We start from the raw sequence: 19434 nt of genomic DNA on the forward strand, positions 1-19434 counted from the left end.
TGTCATTGCACATGTACTAATTGCTTTCAGCCACCTAAGTTTGTTTTTCAGGAACCAGGTTGGCGGATGCAGAATGGTTCGATACAGAGGGAAGAGGATGCAGGCAAGGCAGAAAGGATGGTGGACACAGATGGAAGAGGATGCAGGCAAGGCAGAATGGTGGACACAGATGGAAGAGGATGCAGGCAAGGCAGTATGGTGGTGATCTGTTTGAACGATTTGGAATAAAAGGAGAGTACAGTTTTTTTATTGATTTTTTGAGGGTAGTGGCAGGCTGCAGACCGAGTTGCTCTCAATACTTGGGGATAAGACTAGCTGAACAATCCAGTTCAGTTCCATTTAGTTCAGTAGGGATTAAGTTAATTTGGATTTTTTTTTATTTGTCATTGCACATGTACTAATTGCTTTCAGCCACCTAAGTTTGTTTTTCAGGAACCAGGTTGGCGGATGCAGAATGGTGGATACAAAAGGAAGAGGATGCAGACAAGGCAGAATGGATGGTGGACACAGATGGAAGAGGATGCAGGCAAGGCAGAATGGTGGACACAGATGGAAGAGGATGCAGGCAAGGCAGTATGGTGGTGATCTGTTTGAACGATTTGGAATAAAAGGAGAGTACAGTTTTTTTATTGATTTTTTGAGGGTAGTGGCAGGCTGCAGACCGAGTTGCTCTCAATACTTGAGGATAAGACTAGCTGAACAGTCCATTTCAGTTCCATTTAGTTCAGTAGGGATTAAATTAATTTGGCTTTTTTTTGTTTGTCATTGCACATGTACTAATTGCTTTCAGCCACCTAAGTTTGTTTTTCAGGAACCAGGTTGACGGATGCAGAATGGTGGATACAGATGGAAGAGGATGCAGGCAAGGCAGAATGGTGGATACAGATGGAAGAGGATGCAGGCAAGGCAGAATGGTGGACACAGATGGAAGAGGATGCAGGCAAGGCAGTATGGTGGTGATCTGTTTGAACGATTTGGAATAAAAGGAGAGTACAGTTTTTTGATTGATTTTTTGAGGGTAGTGGCAGGCTGCAGACCGAGTTGCTCTCAATACTTGGGGATAAGACTAGCTGAACAGTCCATTTCAGTTCCATTTAGTTCAGTAGGGATTAAATTAATTTGGCTTTTTTTTATTTGTCATTGCACATGTACTAATTGCTTTCAGCCACCTAAGTTTGTTTTTCAGGAACCAGGTTGGCGGATGCAGAATGGTTCGATACAGAGGGAAGAGGATGCAGGCAAGGCAGAAAGGATGGTGGACACAGATGGAAGAGGATGCAGGCAAGGCAGAATGGTGGACACAGATGGAAGAGGATGCAGGCAAGGCAGTATGGTGGTGATCTGTTTGAACGATTTGGAATAAAAGGAGAGTACAGTTTTTTTATTGATTTTTTGAGGGTAGTGGCAGGCTGCAGACCGAGTTGCTCTCAATACTTGGGGATAAGACTAGCTGAACAATCCAGTTCAGTTCCATTTAGTTCAGTAGGGATTAAGTTAATTTGGATTTTTTTTTATTTGTCATTGCACATGTACTAATTGCTTTCAGCCACCTAAGTTTGTTTTTCAGGAACCAGGTTGGCGGATGCAGAATGGTGGATACAAAAGGAAGAGGATGCAGACAAGGCAGAATGGATGGTGGACACAGATGGAAGAGGATGCAGGCAAGGCAGAATGGTGGACACAGATGGAAGAGGGTGCAGGCAAGGCAGTATGGTGGTGATCTGTTTGAACGATTTGGAATAAAAGGAGAGTACAGTTTTTTTATTGATTTTTTGAGGGTAGTGGCAGGCTGCAGACCGAGTTGCTCTCAATACTTGGGGATAAGACTAGCTGAACAGTCCATTTCAGTTCCATTTAGTTCAGTAGGGATTAAATTAATTTGGCTTTTTTTTGTTTGTCATTGCACATGTACTAATTGCTTTCAGCCACCTAAGTTTGTTTTTCAGGAACCAGGTTGGCGGATGCAGAATGGTGGATACAGATGGAGGAGGATGCAGGCAAGGCAGAATGGTGGATACAGATGGAAGAGGATGCAGGCAAGGCAGAATGGTGGGCACAGATGGAAGAGGATGCAGGCAAGGCAGTATGGTGGTGATCTGTTTGAATGATTTGGAATAAAAGGAGAGTACAGTTTTTTGATTGATTTTTTGAGGGTAGTGGCAGGCTGCAGACCGAGTTGCTCTCAATACTTGGGGATAAGACTAGCTGAACAGTCCATTTCAGTTCCATTTAGTTCAGTAGGGATTAAATTAATTTGGCTTTTTTTTATTTGTCATTGCACATGTACTAATTGCTTTCAGCCACCTAAGTTTGTTTTTCAGGAACCAGGTTGACGGATGCAGAATGGTGGATACAGATGGAAGAGGATGCAGGCAAGGCAGAATGGTGGACACAGATGGAAGAGGATGCAGGCAAGGCAGAATGGTGGACACAGATGGAAGAGGATGCAGGCAAGGCAGTATGGTGGTGATCTGTTTGAACGATTTGGAATAAAAGGAGAGTACAGTTTTTTGATTGATTTTTTGAGGGTAGTGGCAGGCTGCAGACCGAGTTGCTCTCAATACTTGAGGATAAGACTAGCTGAACAGTCCATTTCAGTTCCATTTAGTTCAGTAGGGATTAAATTAATTTGGCTTTTTTTTGTTTGTCATTGCACATGTACTAATTGCTTTCAGCCACCTAAGTTTGTTTTTCAGGAACCAGGTTGACGGATGCAGAATGGTGGATACAGATGGAAGAGGATGCAGGCAAGGCAGAATGGTGGATACAGATGGAAGAGGATGCAGGCAAGGCAGAATGGTGGACACAGATGGAAGAGGATGCAGGCAAGGCAGTATGGTGGTGATCTGTTTGAACGATTTGGAATAAAAGGAGAGTACAGTTTTTTGATTGATTTTTTGAGGGTAGTGGCAGGCTGCAGACCGAGTTGCTCTCAATACTTGGGGATAAGACTAGCTGAACAGTCCATTTCAGTTCCATTTAGTTCAGTAGGGATTAAATTAATTTGGCTTTTTTTTATTTGTCATTGCACATGTACTAATTGCTTTCAGCCACCTAAGTTTGTTTTTCAGGAACCAGGTTGGCGGATGCAGAATGGTTCGATACAGAGGGAAGAGGATGCAGGCAAGGCAGAAAGGATGGTGGACACAGATGGAAGAGGATGCAGGCAAGGCAGAATGGTGGACACAGATGGAAGAGGATGCAGGCAAGGCAGTATGGTGGTGATCTGTTTGAACGATTTGGAATAAAAGGAGAGTACAGTTTTTTGATTGATTTTTTGAGGGTAGTGGCAGGCTGCAGACCGAGTTGCTCTCAATACTTGGGGATAAGACTAGCTGAACAATCCAGTTCAGTTCCATTTAGTTCAGTAGGGATTAAGTTAATTTGGATTTTTTTTTATTTGTCATTGCACATGTACTAATTGCTTTCAGCCACCTAAGTTTGTTTTTCAGGAACCAGGTTGGCGGATGCAGAATGGTGGATACAAAAGGAAGAGGATGCAGACAAGGCAGAATGGATGGTGGACACAGATGGAAGAGGATGCAGGCAAGGCAGAATGGTGGACACAGATGGAAGAGGGTGCAGGCAAGGCAGTATGGTGGTGATCTGTTTGAACGATTTGGAATAAAAGGAGAGTACAGTTTTTTTATTGATTTTTTGAGGGTAGTGGCAGGCTGCAGACCGAGTTGCTCTCAATACTTGGGGATAAGACTAGCTGAACAGTCCATTTCAGTTCCATTTAGTTCAGTAGGGATTAAATTAATTTGGCTTTTTTTTGTTTGTCATTGCACATGTACTAATTGCTTTCAGCCACCTAAGTTTGTTTTTCAGGAACCAGGTTGGCGGATGCAGAATGGTGGATACAGATGGAGGAGGATGCAGGCAAGGCAGAATGGTGGATACAGATGGAAGAGGATGCAGGCAAGGCAGAATGGTGGGCACAGATGGAAGAGGATGCAGGCAAGGCAGTATGGTGGTGATCTGTTTGAATGATTTGGAATAAAAGGAGAGTACAGTTTTTTGATTGATTTTTTGAGGGTAGTGGCAGGCTGCAGACCGAGTTGCTCTCAATACTTGGGGATAAGACTAGCTGAACAGTCCATTTCAGTTCCATTTAGTTCAGTAGGGATTAAATTAATTTGGCTTTTTTTTATTTGTCATTGCACATGTACTAATTGCTTTCAGCCACCTAAGTTTGTTTTTCAGGAACCAGGTTGGCGGATGCAGAATGGTTCGATACAGAGGGAAGAGGATGCAGGCAAGGCAGAAAGGATGGTGGACACAGATGGAAGAGGATGCAGGCAAGGCAGAATGGTGGACACAGATGGAAGAGGATGCAGGCAAGGCAGTATGGTGGTGATCTGTTTGAACGATTTGGAATAAAAGGAGAGTACAGTTTTTTTATTGATTTTTTGAGGGTAGTGGCAGGCTGCAGACCGAGTTGCTCTCAATACTTGGGGATAAGACTAGCTGAACAATCCAGTTCAGTTCCATTTAGTTCAGTAGGGATTAAGTTAATTTGGATTTTTTTTTATTTGTCATTGCACATGTACTAATTGCTTTCAGCCACCTAAGTTTGTTTTTCAGGAACCAGGTTGGCGGATGCAGAATGGTGGATACAAAAGGAAGAGGATGCAGACAAGGCAGAATGGATGGTGGACACAGATGGAAGAGGATGCAGGCAAGGCAGAATGGTGGACACAGATGGAAGAGGATGCAGGCAAGGCAGTATGGTGGTGATCTGTTTGAACGATTTGGAATAAAAGGAGAGTACAGTTTTTTTATTGATTTTTTGAGGATAGTGGCAGGCTGCAGACCGAGTTGCTCTCAATACTTGAGGATAAGACTAGCTGAACAGTCCATTTCAGTTCCATTTAGTTCAGTAGGGATTAAATTAATTTGGCTTTTTTTTGTTTGTCATTGCACATGTACTAATTGCTTTCAGCCACCTAAGTTTGTTTTTCAGGAACCAGGTTGACGGATGCAGAATGGTGGATACAGATGGAAGAGGATGCAGGCAAGGCAGAATGGTGGATACAGATGGAAGAGGATGCAGGCAAGGCAGAATGGTGGGCACAGATGGAAGAGGATGCAGACAAGGCAGTATGGTGGTGATCTGTTTGAACGATTTGGAATAAAAGGAGAGTACAGTTTTTTGATTGATTTTTTGAGGGTAGTGGCAGGCTGCAGACCGAGTTGCTCTCAATACTTGGGGATAAGACTAGCTGAACAATCCATTTCAGTTCCATTTGGTTCAGTAGGGATTAAATTAATTTGGCTTTTTTTTATTTGTCATTGCACATGTACTAATTGCTTTCAGCCACCTAAGTTTGTTTTTCAGGAACCAGGTTGGCGGATGCAGAATGGTTCGATACAGAGGGAAGAGGATGCAGGCAAGGCAGAAAGGATGGTGGACACAGATGGAAGAGGATGCAGGCAAGGCAGAATGGTGGACACAGATGGAAGAGGATGCAGGCAAGGCAGTATGGTGGTGATCTGTTTGAACGATTTGGAATAAAAGGAGAGCACAGTTTTTTTATTGATTTTTTGAGGGTAGTGGCAGGCTGCAGACCAAGTTGCTCTCAATACTTGGGGATAAGACTAGCTGAACAATCCAGTTCAGTTCCATTTAGTTCAGTAGGGATTAAGTTAATTTGGATTTTTTTTTATTTGTCATTGCACATGTACTAATTGCTTTCAGCCACCTAAGTTTGTTTTTCAGGAACCAGGTTGGCGGATGCAGAATGGTGGATACAAAAGGAAGAGGATGCAGACAAGGCAGAATGGATGGTGGACACAGATGGAAGAGGATGCAGGCAAGGCAGAATGGTGGACACAGATGGAAGAGGGTGCAGGCAAGGCAGTATGGTGGTGATCTGTTTGAACGATTTGGAATAAAAGGAGAGTACAGTTTTTTTATTGATTTTTTGAGGGTAGTGGCAGGCTGCAGACCGAGTTGCTCTCAATACTTGGGGATAAGACTAGCTGAACAGTCCATTTCAGTTCCATTTAGTTCAGTAGGGATTAAATTAATTTGGCTTTTTTTTGTTTGTCATTGCACATGTACTAATTGCTTTCAGCCACCTAAGTTTGTTTTTCAGGAACCAGGTTGGCGGATGCAGAATGGTGGATACAGATGGAGGAGGATGCAGGCAAGGCAGAATGGTGGATACAGATGGAAGAGGATGCAGGCAAGGCAGAATGGTGGGCACAGATGGAAGAGGATGCAGGCAAGGCAGTATGGTGGTGATCTGTTTGAATGATTTGGAATAAAAGGAGAGTACAGTTTTTTGATTGATTTTTTGAGGGTAGTGGCAGGCTGCAGACCGAGTTGCTCTCAATACTTGGGGATAAGACTAGCTGAACAGTCCATTTCAGTTCCATTTAGTTCAGTAGGGATTAAATTAATTTGGCTTTTTTTATTTGTCATTGCACATGTACTAATTGCTTTCAGCCACCTAAGTTTGTTTTTCAGGAACCAGGTTGGCGGATGCAGAATGGTTCGATACAGAGGGAAGAGGATGCAGGCAAGGCAGAAAGGATGGTGGACACAGATGGAAGAGGATGCAGGCAAGGCAGAATGGTGGACACAGATGGAAGAGGATGCAGGCAAGGCAGTATGGTGGTGATCTGTTTGAACGATTTGGAATAAAAGGAGAGTACAGTTTTTTTATTGATTTTTTGAGGGTAGTGGCAGGCTGCAGACCGAGTTGCTCTCAATACTTGGGGATAAGACTAGCTGAACAATCCAGTTCAGTTCCATTTAGTTCAGTAGGGATTAAGTTAATTTGGATTTTTTTTTATTTGTCATTGCACATGTACTAATTGCTTTCAGCCACCTAAGTTTGTTTTTCAGGAACCAGGTTGGCGGATGCAGAATGGTGGATACAAAAGGAAGAGGATGCAGACAAGGCAGAATGGATGGTGGACACAGATGGAAGAGGATGCAGGCAAGGCAGAATGGTGGACACAGATGGAAGAGGATGCAGGCAAGGCAGTATGGTGGTGATCTGTTTGAACGATTTGGAATAAAAGGAGAGTACAGTTTTTTTATTGATTTTTTGAGGGTAGTGGCAGGCTGCAGACCGAGTTGCTCTCAATACTTGAGGATAAGACTAGCTGAACAGTCCATTTCAGTTCCATTTAGTTCAGTAGGGATTAAATTAATTTGGCTTTTTTTTGTTTGTCATTGCACATGTACTAATTGCTTTCAGCCACCTAAGTTTGTTTTTCAGGAACCAGGTTGACGGATGCAGAATGGTGGATACAGATGGAAGAGGATGCAGGCAAGGCAGAATGGTGGATACAGATGGAAGAGGATGCAGGCAAGGCAGAATGGTGGGCACAGATGGAAGAGGATGCAGACAAGGCAGTATGGTGGTGATCTGTTTGAACGATTTGGAATAAAAGGAGAGTACAGTTTTTTTATTGATTTTTTGAGGGTAGTGGCAGGCTGCAGACCGAGTTGCTCTCAATACTTGGGGATAAGACTAGCTGAACAGTCCATTTCAGTTCCATTTGGTTCAGTAGGGATTAAATTAATTTGGCTTTTTTTTATTTGTCATTGCACATGTACTAATTACTTTCAGCCACCTAAGTTTGTTTTTCAGGAACCAGGTTGGCGGATGCAGAATGGTTCGATACAGAGGGAAGAGGATGCAGGCAAGGCAGAAAGGATGGTGGACACAGATGGAAGAGGATGCAGGCAAGGCAGAATGGTGGACACAGATGGAAGAGGATGCAGGCAAGGCAGTATGGTGGTGATCTGTTTGAACGATTTGGAATAAAAGGAGAGTACAGTTTTTTTATTGATTTTTTGAGGGTAGTGGCAGGCTGCAGACCGAGTTGCTCTCAATACTTGGGGATAAGACTAGCTGAACAATCCAGTTCAGTTCCATTTAGTTCAGTAGGGATTAAGTTAATTTGGATTTTTTTTTATTTGTCATTGCACATGTACTAATTGCTTTCAGCCACCTAAGTTTGTTTTTCAGGAACCAGGTTGGCGGATGCAGAATGGTGGATACAAAAGGAAGAGGATGCAGACAAGGCAGAATGGATGGTGGACACAGATGGAAGAGGATGCAGGCAAGGCAGAATGGTGGACACAGATGGAAGAGGATGCAGGCAAGGCAGTATGGTGGTGATCTGTTTGAATGATTTGGAATAAAAGGAGAGTACAGTTTTTTTATTGATTTTTTGAGGGTAGTGGCAGGCTGCAGACCGAGTTGCTCTCAATACTTGGGGATAAGACTAGCTGAACAGTCCATTTCAGTTCCATTTAGTTCAGTAGGGATTAAATTAATTTGGCTTTTTTTTGTTTGTCATTGCACATGTACTAATTGCTTTCAGCCACCTAAGTTTGTTTTTCAGGAACCAGGTTTGCGGATGCAGAATGGTGGATACAGATGGAAGAGGATGCAGGCAAGGCAGAATGGTGGATACAGATGGAAGAGGATGCAGGCAAGGCAGAATGGTGGGCACAGATGGAAGAGGATGCAGACAAGGCAGTATGGTGGTGATCTGTTTGAACGATTTGGAATAAAAGGAGAGTACAGTTTTTTGATTGATTTTTTGAGGGTAGTGGCAGGCTGCAGACCGAGTTGCTCTCAATACTTGGGGATAAGACTAGCTGAACAGTCCATTTCAGTTCCATTTGGTTCAGTAGGGATTAAATTAATTTGGCTTTTTTTTATTTGTCATTGCACATGTACTAATTGCTTTCAGCCACCTAAGTTTGTTTTTCAGGAACCAGGTTGGCGGATGCAGAATGGTTCGATACAGAGGGAAGAGGATGCAGGCAAGGCAGAAAGGATGGTGGACACAGATGGAAGAGGATGCAGGCAAGGCAGAATGGTGGACACAGATGGAAGAGGATGCAGGCAAGGCAGTATGGTGGTGATCTGTTTGAACGATTTGGAATAAAAGGAGAGTACAGTTTTTTTATTGATTTTTTGAGGGTAGTGGCAGGCTGCAGACCGAGTTGCTCTCAATACTTGGGGATAAGACTAGCTGAACAATCCAGTTCAGTTCCATTTAGTTCAGTAGGGATTAAGTTAATTTGGATTTTTTTTTATTTGTCATTGCACATGTACTAATTGCTTTCAGCCACCTAAGTTTGTTTTTCAGGAACCAGGTTGGCGGATGCAGAATGGTGGATACAAAAGGAAGAGGATGCAGACAAGGCAGAATGGATGGTGGACACAGATGGAAGAGGATGCAGGCAAGGCAGAATGGTGGACACAGATGGAAGAGGATGCAGGCAAGGCAGTATGGTGGTGATCTGTTTGAACGATTTGGAATAAAAGGAGAGTACAGTTTTTTTATTGATTTTTTGAGGGTAGTGGCAGGCTGCAGACCGAGTTGCTCTCAATACTTGGGGATAAGACTAGCTGAACAGTCCATTTCAGTTCCATTTAGTTCAGTAGGGATTAAATTAATTTGGCTTTTTTTTGTTTGTCATTGCACATGTCCTAATTGCTTTCAGCCACCTAAGATTGTTTTTCAGGAACCAGGTTTGCGGATGCAGAATGGTGGATACAGATGGAAGAGGATGCAGGCAAGGCAGAATGGTGGATACAGATGGAAGAGGATGCAGGCAAGGCAGAATGGTGGGCACAGATGGAAGAGGATGCAGGCAAGGCAGTATGGTGGTGATCTGTTTGAACGATTTGGAATAAAAGGAGAGTACAGTTTTTTGATTGATTTTTTGAGGGTAGTGGCAGGCTGCAGACCGAGTTGCTCTCAATACTTGGGGATAAGACTAGCTGAACAGTCCATTTCAATTCCATTTAGTTCAGTAGGGATTAAATTAATTTGGCTTTTTTTTATTTGTCATTGCACATGTACTAATTGCTTTCAGCCACCTAAGTTTGTTTTTCAGGAACCAGGTTGGCGGATGCAGAATGGTTCGATACAGAGGGAAGAGGATGCAGGCAAGGCAGAAAGGATGGTGGACACAGATGGAAGAGGATGCAGGCAAGGCAGAATGGTGGACACAGATGGAAGAGGATGCAGGCAAGGCAGTATGGTGGTGATCTGTTTGAACGATTTGGAATAAAAGGAGAGTACAGTTTTTTTATTGATTTTTTGAGGGTAGTGGCAGGCTGCAGACCGAGTTGCTCTCAATACTTGGGGATAAGACTAGCTGAACAATCCAGTTCAGTTCCATTTAGTTCAGTAGGGATTAAGTTAATTTGGATTTTTTTTTATTTGTCATTGCACATGTACTAATTGCTTTCAGCCACCTAAGTTTGTTTTTCAGGAACCAGGTTGGCGGATGCAGAATGGTGGATACAAAAGGAAGAGGATGCAGACAAGGCAGAATGGATGGTGGACACAGATGGAAGAGGATGCAGGCAAGGCAGAATGGTGGACACAGATGGAAGAGGGTGCAGGCAAGGCAGTATGGTGGTGATCTGTTTGAACGATTTGGAATAAAAGGAGAGTACAGTTTTTTTATTGATTTTTTGAGGGTAGTGGCAGGCTGCAGACCGAGTTGCTCTCAATACTTGGGGATAAGACTAGCTGAACAGTCCATTTCAGTTCCATTTAGTTCAGTAGGGATTAAATTAATTTGGCTTTTTTTTGTTTGTCATTGCACATGTACTAATTGCTTTCAGCCACCTAAGTTTGTTTTTCAGGAACCAGGTTGGCGGATGCAGAATGGTGGATACAGATGGAGGAGGATGCAGGCAAGGCAGAATGGTGGATACAGATGGAAGAGGATGCAGGCAAGGCAGAATGGTGGGCACAGATGGAAGAGGATGCAGGCAAGGCAGTATGGTGGTGATCTGTTTGAATGATTTGGAATAAAAGGAGAGTACAGTTTTTTGATTGATTTTTTGAGGGTAGTGGCAGGCTGCAGACCGAGTTGCTCTCAATACTTGGGGATAAGACTAGCTGAACAGTCCATTTCAGTTCCATTTAGTTCAGTAGGGATTAAATTAATTTGGCTTTTTTTTATTTGTCATTGCACATGTACTAATTGCTTTCAGCCACCTAAGTTTGTTTTTCAGGAACCAGGTTGGCGGATGCAGAATGGTTCGATACAGAGGGAAGAGGATGCAGGCAAGGCAGAAAGGATGGTGGACACAGATGGAAGAGGATGCAGGCAAGGCAGAATGGTGGACACAGATGGAAGAGGATGCAGGCAAGGCAGTATGGTGGTGATCTGTTTGAACGATTTGGAATAAAAGGAGAGTACAGTTTTTTTATTGATTTTTTGAGGCTATTGGCAGGCTGCAGACCGAGTTGCTCTCAATACTTGGGGATAAGACTAGCTGAACAATCCAGTTCAGTTCCATTTAGTTCAGTAGGGATTAAGTTAATTTGGATTTTTTTTTATTTGTCATTGCACATGTACTAATTGCTTTCGGCCACCTAAGTTTGTTTTTCAGGAACCAGGTTGGCGGATGCAGAATGGTGGATACAAAAGGAAGAGGATGCAGACAAGGCAGAATGGATGGTGGACACAGATGGAAGAGGATGCAGGCAAGGCAGAATGGTGGACACAGATGGAAGAGGATGCAGGCAAGGCAGTATGGTGGTGATCTGTTTGAACGATTTGGAATAAAAGGAGAGTACAGTTTTTTTATTGATTTTTTGAGGGTAGTGGCAGGCTGCAGACCGAGTTGCTCTCAATACTTGGGGATAAGACTAGCTGAACAGTCCATTTCAGTTCCATTTGGTTCAGTAGGGATTAAATTAATTTGGCTTTTTTTTATTTGTCATTGCACATGTACTAATTACTTTCAGCCACCTAAGTTTGTTTTTCAGGAACCAGGTTGGCGGATGCAGAATGGTTCGATACAGAGGGAAGAGGATGCAGGCAAGGCAGAAAGGATGGTGGACACAGATGGAAGAGGATGCAGGCAAGGCAGAATGGTGGACACAGATGGAAGAGGATGCAGGCAAGGCAGTATGGTGGTGATCTGTTTGAACGATTTGGAATAAAAGGAGAGTACAGTTTTTTTATTGATTTTTTGAGGGTAGTGGCAGGCTGCAGACCGAGTTGCTCTCAATACTTGGGGATAAGACTAGCTGAACAATCCAGTTCAGTTCCATTTAGTTCAGTAGGGATTAAGTTAATTTGGATTTTTTTTTATTTGTCATTGCACATGTACTAATTGCTTTCAGCCACCTAAGTTTGTTTTTCAGGAACCAGGTTGGCGGATGCAGAATGGTGGATACAAAAGGAAGAGGATGCAGACAAGGCAGAATGGATGGTGGACACAGATGGAAGAGGATGCAGGCAAGGCAGAATGGTGGACACAGATGGAAGAGGATGCAGGCAAGGCAGTATGGTGGTGATCTGTTTGAATGATTTGGAATAAAAGGAGAGTACAGTTTTTTTATTGATTTTTTGAGGGTAGTGGCAGGCTGCAGACCGAGTTGCTCTCAATACTTGGGGATAAGACTAGCTGAACAGTCCATTTCAGTTCCATTTAGTTCAGTAGGGATTAAATTAATTTGGCTTTTTTTTGTTTGTCATTGCACATGTACTAATTGCTTTCAGCCACCTAAGTTTGTTTTTCAGGAACCAGGTTTGCGGATGCAGAATGGTGGATACAGATGGAAGAGGATGCAGGCAAGGCAGAATGGTGGATACAGATGGAAGAGGATGCAGGCAAGGCAGAATGGTGGGCACAGATGGAAGAGGATGCAGACAAGGCAGTATGGTGGTGATCTGTTTGAACGATTTGGAATAAAAGGAGAGTACAGTTTTTTGATTGATTTTTTGAGGGTAGTGGCAGGCTGCAGACCGAGTTGCTCTCAATACTTGGGGATAAGACTAGCTGAACAGTCCATTTCAGTTCCATTTGGTTCAGTAGGGATTAAATTAATTTGGCTTTTTTTTATTTGTCATTGCACATGTACTAATTGCTTTCAGCCACCTAAGTTTGTTTTTCAGGAACCAGGTTGGCGGATGCAGAATGGTTCGATACAGAGGGAAGAGGATGCAGGCAAGGCAGAAAGGATGGTGGACACAGATGGAAGAGGATGCAGGCAAGGCAGAATGGTGGACACAGATGGAAGAGGATGCAGGCAAGGCAGTATGGTGGTGATCTGTTTGAACGATTTGGAATAAAAGGAGAGTACAGTTTTTTTATTGATTTTTTGAGGGTAGTGGCAGGCTGCAGACCGAGTTGCTCTCAATACTTGGGGATAAGACTAGCTGAACAATCCAGTTCAGTTCCATTTAGTTCAGTAGGGATTAAGTTAATTTGGATTTTTTTTTATTTGTCATTGCACATGTACTAATTGCTTTCAGCCACCTAAGTTTGTTTTTCAGGAACCAGGTTGGCGGATGCAGAATGGTGGATACAAAAGGAAGAGGATGCAGACAAGGCAGAATGGATGGTGGACACAGATGGAAGAGGATGCAGGCAAGGCAGAATGGTGGACACAGATGGAAGAGGATGCAGGCAAGGCAGTATGGTGGTGATCTGTTTGAACGATTTGGAATAAAAGGAGAGTACAGTTTTTTTATTGATTTTTTGAGGGTAGTGGCAGGCTGCAGACCGAGTTGCTCTCAATACTTGGGGATAAGACTAGCTGAACAGTCCATTTCAGTTCCATTTAGTTCAGTAGGGATTAAATTAATTTGGCTTTTTTTTGTTTGTCATTGCACATGTCCTAATTGCTTTCAGCCACCTAAGATTGTTTTTCAGGAACCAGGTTTGCGGATGCAGAATGGTGGATACAGATGGAAGAGGATGCAGGCAAGGCAGAATGGTGGATACAGATGGAAGAGGATGCAGGCAAGGCAGAATGGTGGGCACAGATGGAAGAGGATGCAGGCAAGGCAGTATGGTGGTGATCTGTTTGAACGATTTGGAATAAAAGGAGAGTACAGTTTTTTGATTGATTTTTTGAGGGTAGTGGCAGGCTGCAGACCGAGTTGCTCTCAATACTTGGGGATAAGACTAGCTGAACAGTCCATTTCAATTCCATTTAGTTCAGTAGGGATTAAATTAATTTGGCTTTTTTTTATTTGTCATTGCACATGTACTAATTGCTTTCAGCCACCTAAGTTTGTTTTTCAGGAACCAGGTTGGCGGATGCAGAATGGTTCGATACAGAGGGAAGAGGATGCAGGCAAGGCAGAAAGGATGGTGGACACAGATGGAAGAGGATGCAGGCAAGGCAGAATGGTGGACACAGATGGAAGAGGATGCAGGCAAGGCAGTATGGTGGTGATCTGTTTGAACGATTTGGAATAAAAGGAGAGTACAGTTTTTTTATTGATTTTTTGAGGCTATTGGCAGGCTGCAGACCGAGTTGCTCTCAATACTTGGGGATAAGACTAGCTGAACAATCCAGTTCAGTTCCATTTAGTTCAGTAGGGATTAAGTTAATTTGGATTTTTTTTTATTTGTCATTGCACATGTACTAATTGCTTTCGGCCACCTAAGTTTGTTTTTCAGGAACCAGGTTGGCGGATGCAGAATGGTGGATACAAAAGGAAGAGGATGCAGACAAGGCAGAATGGATGGTGGACACAGATGGAAGAGGATGCAGGCAAGGCAGAATGGTGGACACAGATGGAAGAGGATGCAGGCAAGGCAGTATGGTGGTGATCTGTTTGAACGATTTGGAATAAAAGGAGAGTACAGTTTTTTTATTGATTTTTTGAGGGTAGTGGCAGGCTGCAGACCGAGTTGCTCTCAATACTTGAGGATAAGACTAGCTGAACAGTCCATTTCAGTTCCATTTAGTTCAGTAGGGATTAAATTAATTTGGCTTTTTTTTTGTTTGTCATTGCACATGTACTAATTGCTTTCAGCCACCTAAGTTTGTTTTTCAGGAACCAGGTTGACGGATGCAGAATGGTGGATACAGATGGAAGAGGATGCAGGCAAGGCAGAATGGTGGATACAGATGGAAGAGGATGCAGGCAAGGCAGAATGGTGGACACAGATGGAAGAGGATGCAGGCAAGGCAGTATGGTGGTGATCTGTTTGAACGATTTGGAATAAAAGGAGAGTACAGTTTTTTGATTGATTTTTTGAGGGTAGTGGCAGGCTGCAGACCGAGTTGCTCTCAATACTTGGGGATAAGACTAGCTGAACAGTCCATTTCAGTTCCATTTAGTTCAGTAGGGATTAAATTAATTTGGCTTTTTTTTATTTGTCATTGCACATGTACTAATTGCTTTCAGCCACCTAAGTTTGTTTTTCAGGAACCAGGTTGGCGGATGCAGAATGGTTCGATACAGAGGGAAGAGGATGCAGGCAAGGCAGAAAGGATGGTGGACACAGATGGAAGAGGATGCAGGCAAGGCAGAATGGTGGACACAGATGGAAGAGGATGCAGGCAAGGCAGTATGGTGGTGATCTGTTTGAACGATTTGGAATAAAAGGAGAGTACAGTTTTTTTTATTGATTTTTTGAGGGTAGTGGCAGGCTGCAGACCGAGTTGCTCTCAATACTTGGGGATAAGACTAGCTGAACAATCCAGTTCAGTTCCATTTAGTTCAGTAGGGATTAAGTTAATTTGGATTTTTTTTTATTTGTCATTGCACATGTACTAATTGCTTTCAGCCACCTAAGTTTGTTTTTCAGGAACCAGGTTGGCGGATGCAGAATGGTGGATACAAAAGGAAGAGGATGCAGACAAGGCAGAATGGATGGTGGACACAGATGGAAGAGGATGCAGGCAAGGCAGAATGGTGGACACAGATGGAAGAGGATGCAGGCAAGGCAGTATGGTGGTGATCTGTTTGAACGATTTGGAATAAAAGGAGAGTACAGTTTTTTTATTGATTTTTTGAGGGTAGTGGCAGGCTGCAGACCGAGTTGCTCTCAATACTTGAGGATAAGACTAGCTGAACAGTCCATTTCAGTTCCATTTAGTTCAGTAGGGATTAAATTAATTTGGCTTTTTTTTGTTTGTCATTGCACATGTACTAATTGCTTTCAGCCACCTAAGTTTGTTTTTCAGGAACCAGGTTGACGGATGCAGAATGGTGGATACAGATGGAAGAGGATGCAGGCAAGGCAGAATGGTGGATACAGATGGAAAAGGATGCAGGCAAGGCAGAATGGTGGGCACAGATGGAAGAGGATGCAGACAAGGCAGTATGGTGGTGATCTGTTTGAACGATTTGGAATAAAAGGAGAGTACAGTTTTTTGATTGATTTTTTGAGGGTAGTGGCAGGCTGCAGACCGAGTTGCTCTCAATACTTGGGGATAAGACTAGCTGAACAGTTCATTTCAGTTCCATTTGGTTCAGTAGGGATTAAATTAATTTGGCTTTTTTTTATTTGACATTGCACATGTACTAATTGCTTTCAGCCACCTAAGTTTGTTTTTCAGGAACCAGGTTGGCGGATGCAGAATGGTTCGATACAGAGGGAAGAGGATGCAGGCAAGGCAGAAAGGATGGTGGACACAGATGGAAGAGGATGCAGGCAAGGCAGAATGGTGGACACAGATGGAAGAGGATGCAGGCAAGGCAGTATGGTGGTGATCTGTTTGAACGATTTGGAATAAAAGGAGAGTACAGTTTTTTTATTGATTTTTTGAGGGTAGTGGCAGGCTGCAGACCGAGTTGCTCTCAATACTTGGGGATAAGACTAGCTGAACAATCCAGTTCAGTTCCATTTAGTTCAGTAGGGATTAAGTTAATTTGGATTTTTTTTTATTTGTCATTGCACATGTACTAATTGCTTTCAGCCACCTAAGTTTGTTTTTCAGGAACCAGGTTGGCGGATGCAGAATGGTGGATACAAAAGGAAGAGGATGCAGACAAGGCAGAATGGATGGTGGACACAGATGGAAGAGGATGCAGGCAAGGCAGAATGGTGGACACAGATGGAAGAGGATGCAGGCAAGGCAGTATAGTGGTGATCTGTTTGAACGATTTGGAATAAAAGGAGAGTACAGTTTTTTTATTGATTTTTTGAGGGTAGTGGCAGGCTGCAGACCGAGTTGCTCTCAATACTTGGGGATAAGACTAGCTGAACAGTCCATTTCAGTTCCATTTAGTTCAGTAGGGATTAAATTAATTTGGCTTTTTTTTATTTGTCATTGCACATGTACTAATTGCTTTCAGCCACCTAAGTTTGTTTTTCAGGAACCAGGTTGGCGGATGCAGAATGGTTCGATACAGAGGGAAGAGGATGCAGGCAAGGCAGAAAGGATGGTGGACACAGATGGAAGATGATGCAGGCAAGGCAGAATGGTGGACACAGATGGAAGAGGATGCAGGCAAGGCAGTATGGTGGTGATCTGTTTGAACGATTTGGAATAAAAGGAGAGTACAGTTTTTTTATTGATTTTTTGAGGGTAGTGGCAGGCTGCAGACCGAGTTGCTCTCAATACTTGGGGATAAGACTAGCTGAACAATCCAGTTCAGTTCCATTTAGTTCAGTAGGGATTAAGTTAATTTGGATTTTTTTTTATTTGTCATTGCACATGTACTAATTGCTTTCAGCCACCTAAGTTTGTTTTTCAGGAACCAGGTTGGCGGATGCAGAATGGTGGATACAAAAGGAAGAGGATGCAGACAAGGCAGAATGGATGGTGGACACAGATGGAAGAGGATGCAGGCAAGGCAGAATGGTGGACACAGATGGAAGAGGGTGCAGGCAAGGCAGTATGGTGGTGATCTGTTTGAACGATTTGGAATAAAAGGAGAGTACAGTTTTTTTATTGATTTTTTGAGGGTAGTGGCAGGCTGCAGACCGAGTTGCTCTCAATACTTGGGGATAAGACTAGCTGAACAGTCCATTTCAGTTCCATTTAGTTCAGTAGGGATTAAATTAATTTGGCTTTTTTTTGTTTGTCATTGCACATGTACTAATTGCTTTCAGCCACCTAAGTTTGTTTTTCAGGAACCAGGTTGGCGGATGCAGAATGGTGGATACAGATGGAGGAGGATGCAGGCAAGGCAGAATGGTGGATACAGATGGAAGAGGATGCAGGCAAGGCAGAATGGTGGGCACAGATGGAAGAGGATGCAGGCAAGGCAGTATGGTGGTGATCTGTTTGAATGATTTGGAATAAAAGGAGAGTACAGTTTTTTGATTGATTTTTTGAGGGTAGTGGCAGGCTGCAGACCGAGTTGCTCTCAATACTTGGGGATAAGACTAGCTGAACAGTCCATTTCAGTTCCATTTAGTTCAGTAGGGATTAAATTAATTTGGCTTTTTTTTATTTGTCATTGCACATGTACTAATTGCTTTCAGCCACCTAAGTTTGTTTTTCAGGAACCAGGTTGGCGGATGCAGAATGGTTCGATACAGAGGGAAGAGGATGCAGGCAAGGCAGAAAGGATGGTGGACACAGATGGAAGAGGATGCAGGCAAGGCAGAATGGTGGACACAGATGGAAGAGGATGCAGGCAAGGCAGTATGGTGGTGATCTGTTTGAACGATTTGGAATAAAAGGAGAGTACAGTTTTTTTATTGATTTTTTTAGGGTAGTGGCAGGCTGCAGACCGAGTTGCTCTCAATACTTGGGGATAAGACTAGCTGAACAATCCAGTTCAGTTCCATTTAGTTCAGTAGGGATTAAGTTAATTTGGATTTTTTTTTATTTGTCATTGCACATGTACTAATTGCTTTCAGCCACCTAAGTTTGTTTTTCAGGAACCAGGTTGGCGGATGCAGAATGGTGGATACAAAAGGAAGAGGATGCAGACAAGGCAGAATGGATGGTGGACACAGATGGAAGAGGATGCAGGCAAGGCAGAATGGTGGACACAGATGTAAGAGGATGCAGGCAAGGCAGTATGGTGGTGATCTGTTTGAACGATTTGGAATAAAAGGAGAGTACAGTTTTTTTATTGATTTTTTGAGGGTAGTGGCAGGCTGCAGACCGAGTTGCTCTCAATACTTGAGGATAAGACTAGCTGAACAGTCCATTTCAGTTCCATTTAGTTCAGTAGGGATTAAATTAATTTGGCTTTTTTTTGTTTGTCATTGCACATGTACTAATTGCTTTCAGCCACCTAAGTTTGTTTTTCAGGAACCAGGTTGACGGATGCAGAATGGTGGATACAGATGGAAGAGGATGCAGGCAAGGCAGAATGGTGGATACAGATGGAAGAGGATGCAGGCAAGGCAGAATGGTGGGCACAGATGGAAGAGGATGCAGACAAGGCAGTATGGTGGTGATCTGTTTGAACGATTTGGAATAAAAGGAGAGTACAGTTTTTTGATTGATTTTTTGAGGGTAGTGGCAGGCTGCAGACCGAGTTGCTCTCAATACTTGGGGATAAGACTAGCTGAACAGTCCATTTCAGTTCCATTTGGTTCAGTAGGGATTAAATTAATTTGGCTTTTTTTTATTTGTCATTGCACATGTACTAATTGCTTTCAGCCACCTAAGTTTGTTTTTCAGGAACCAGGTTGGCGGATGCAGAATGGTTCGATACAGAGGGAAGAGGATGCAGGCAAGGCAGAAAGGATGGTGGACACAGATGGAAGA

Source organism: Patella vulgata, chromosome 1 (assembly GCF_932274485.2).
Source record: "Patella vulgata chromosome 1, xgPatVulg1.2, whole genome shotgun sequence".
NCBI lineage: Eukaryota > Metazoa > Mollusca > Gastropoda > Patellidae > Patella > Patella vulgata.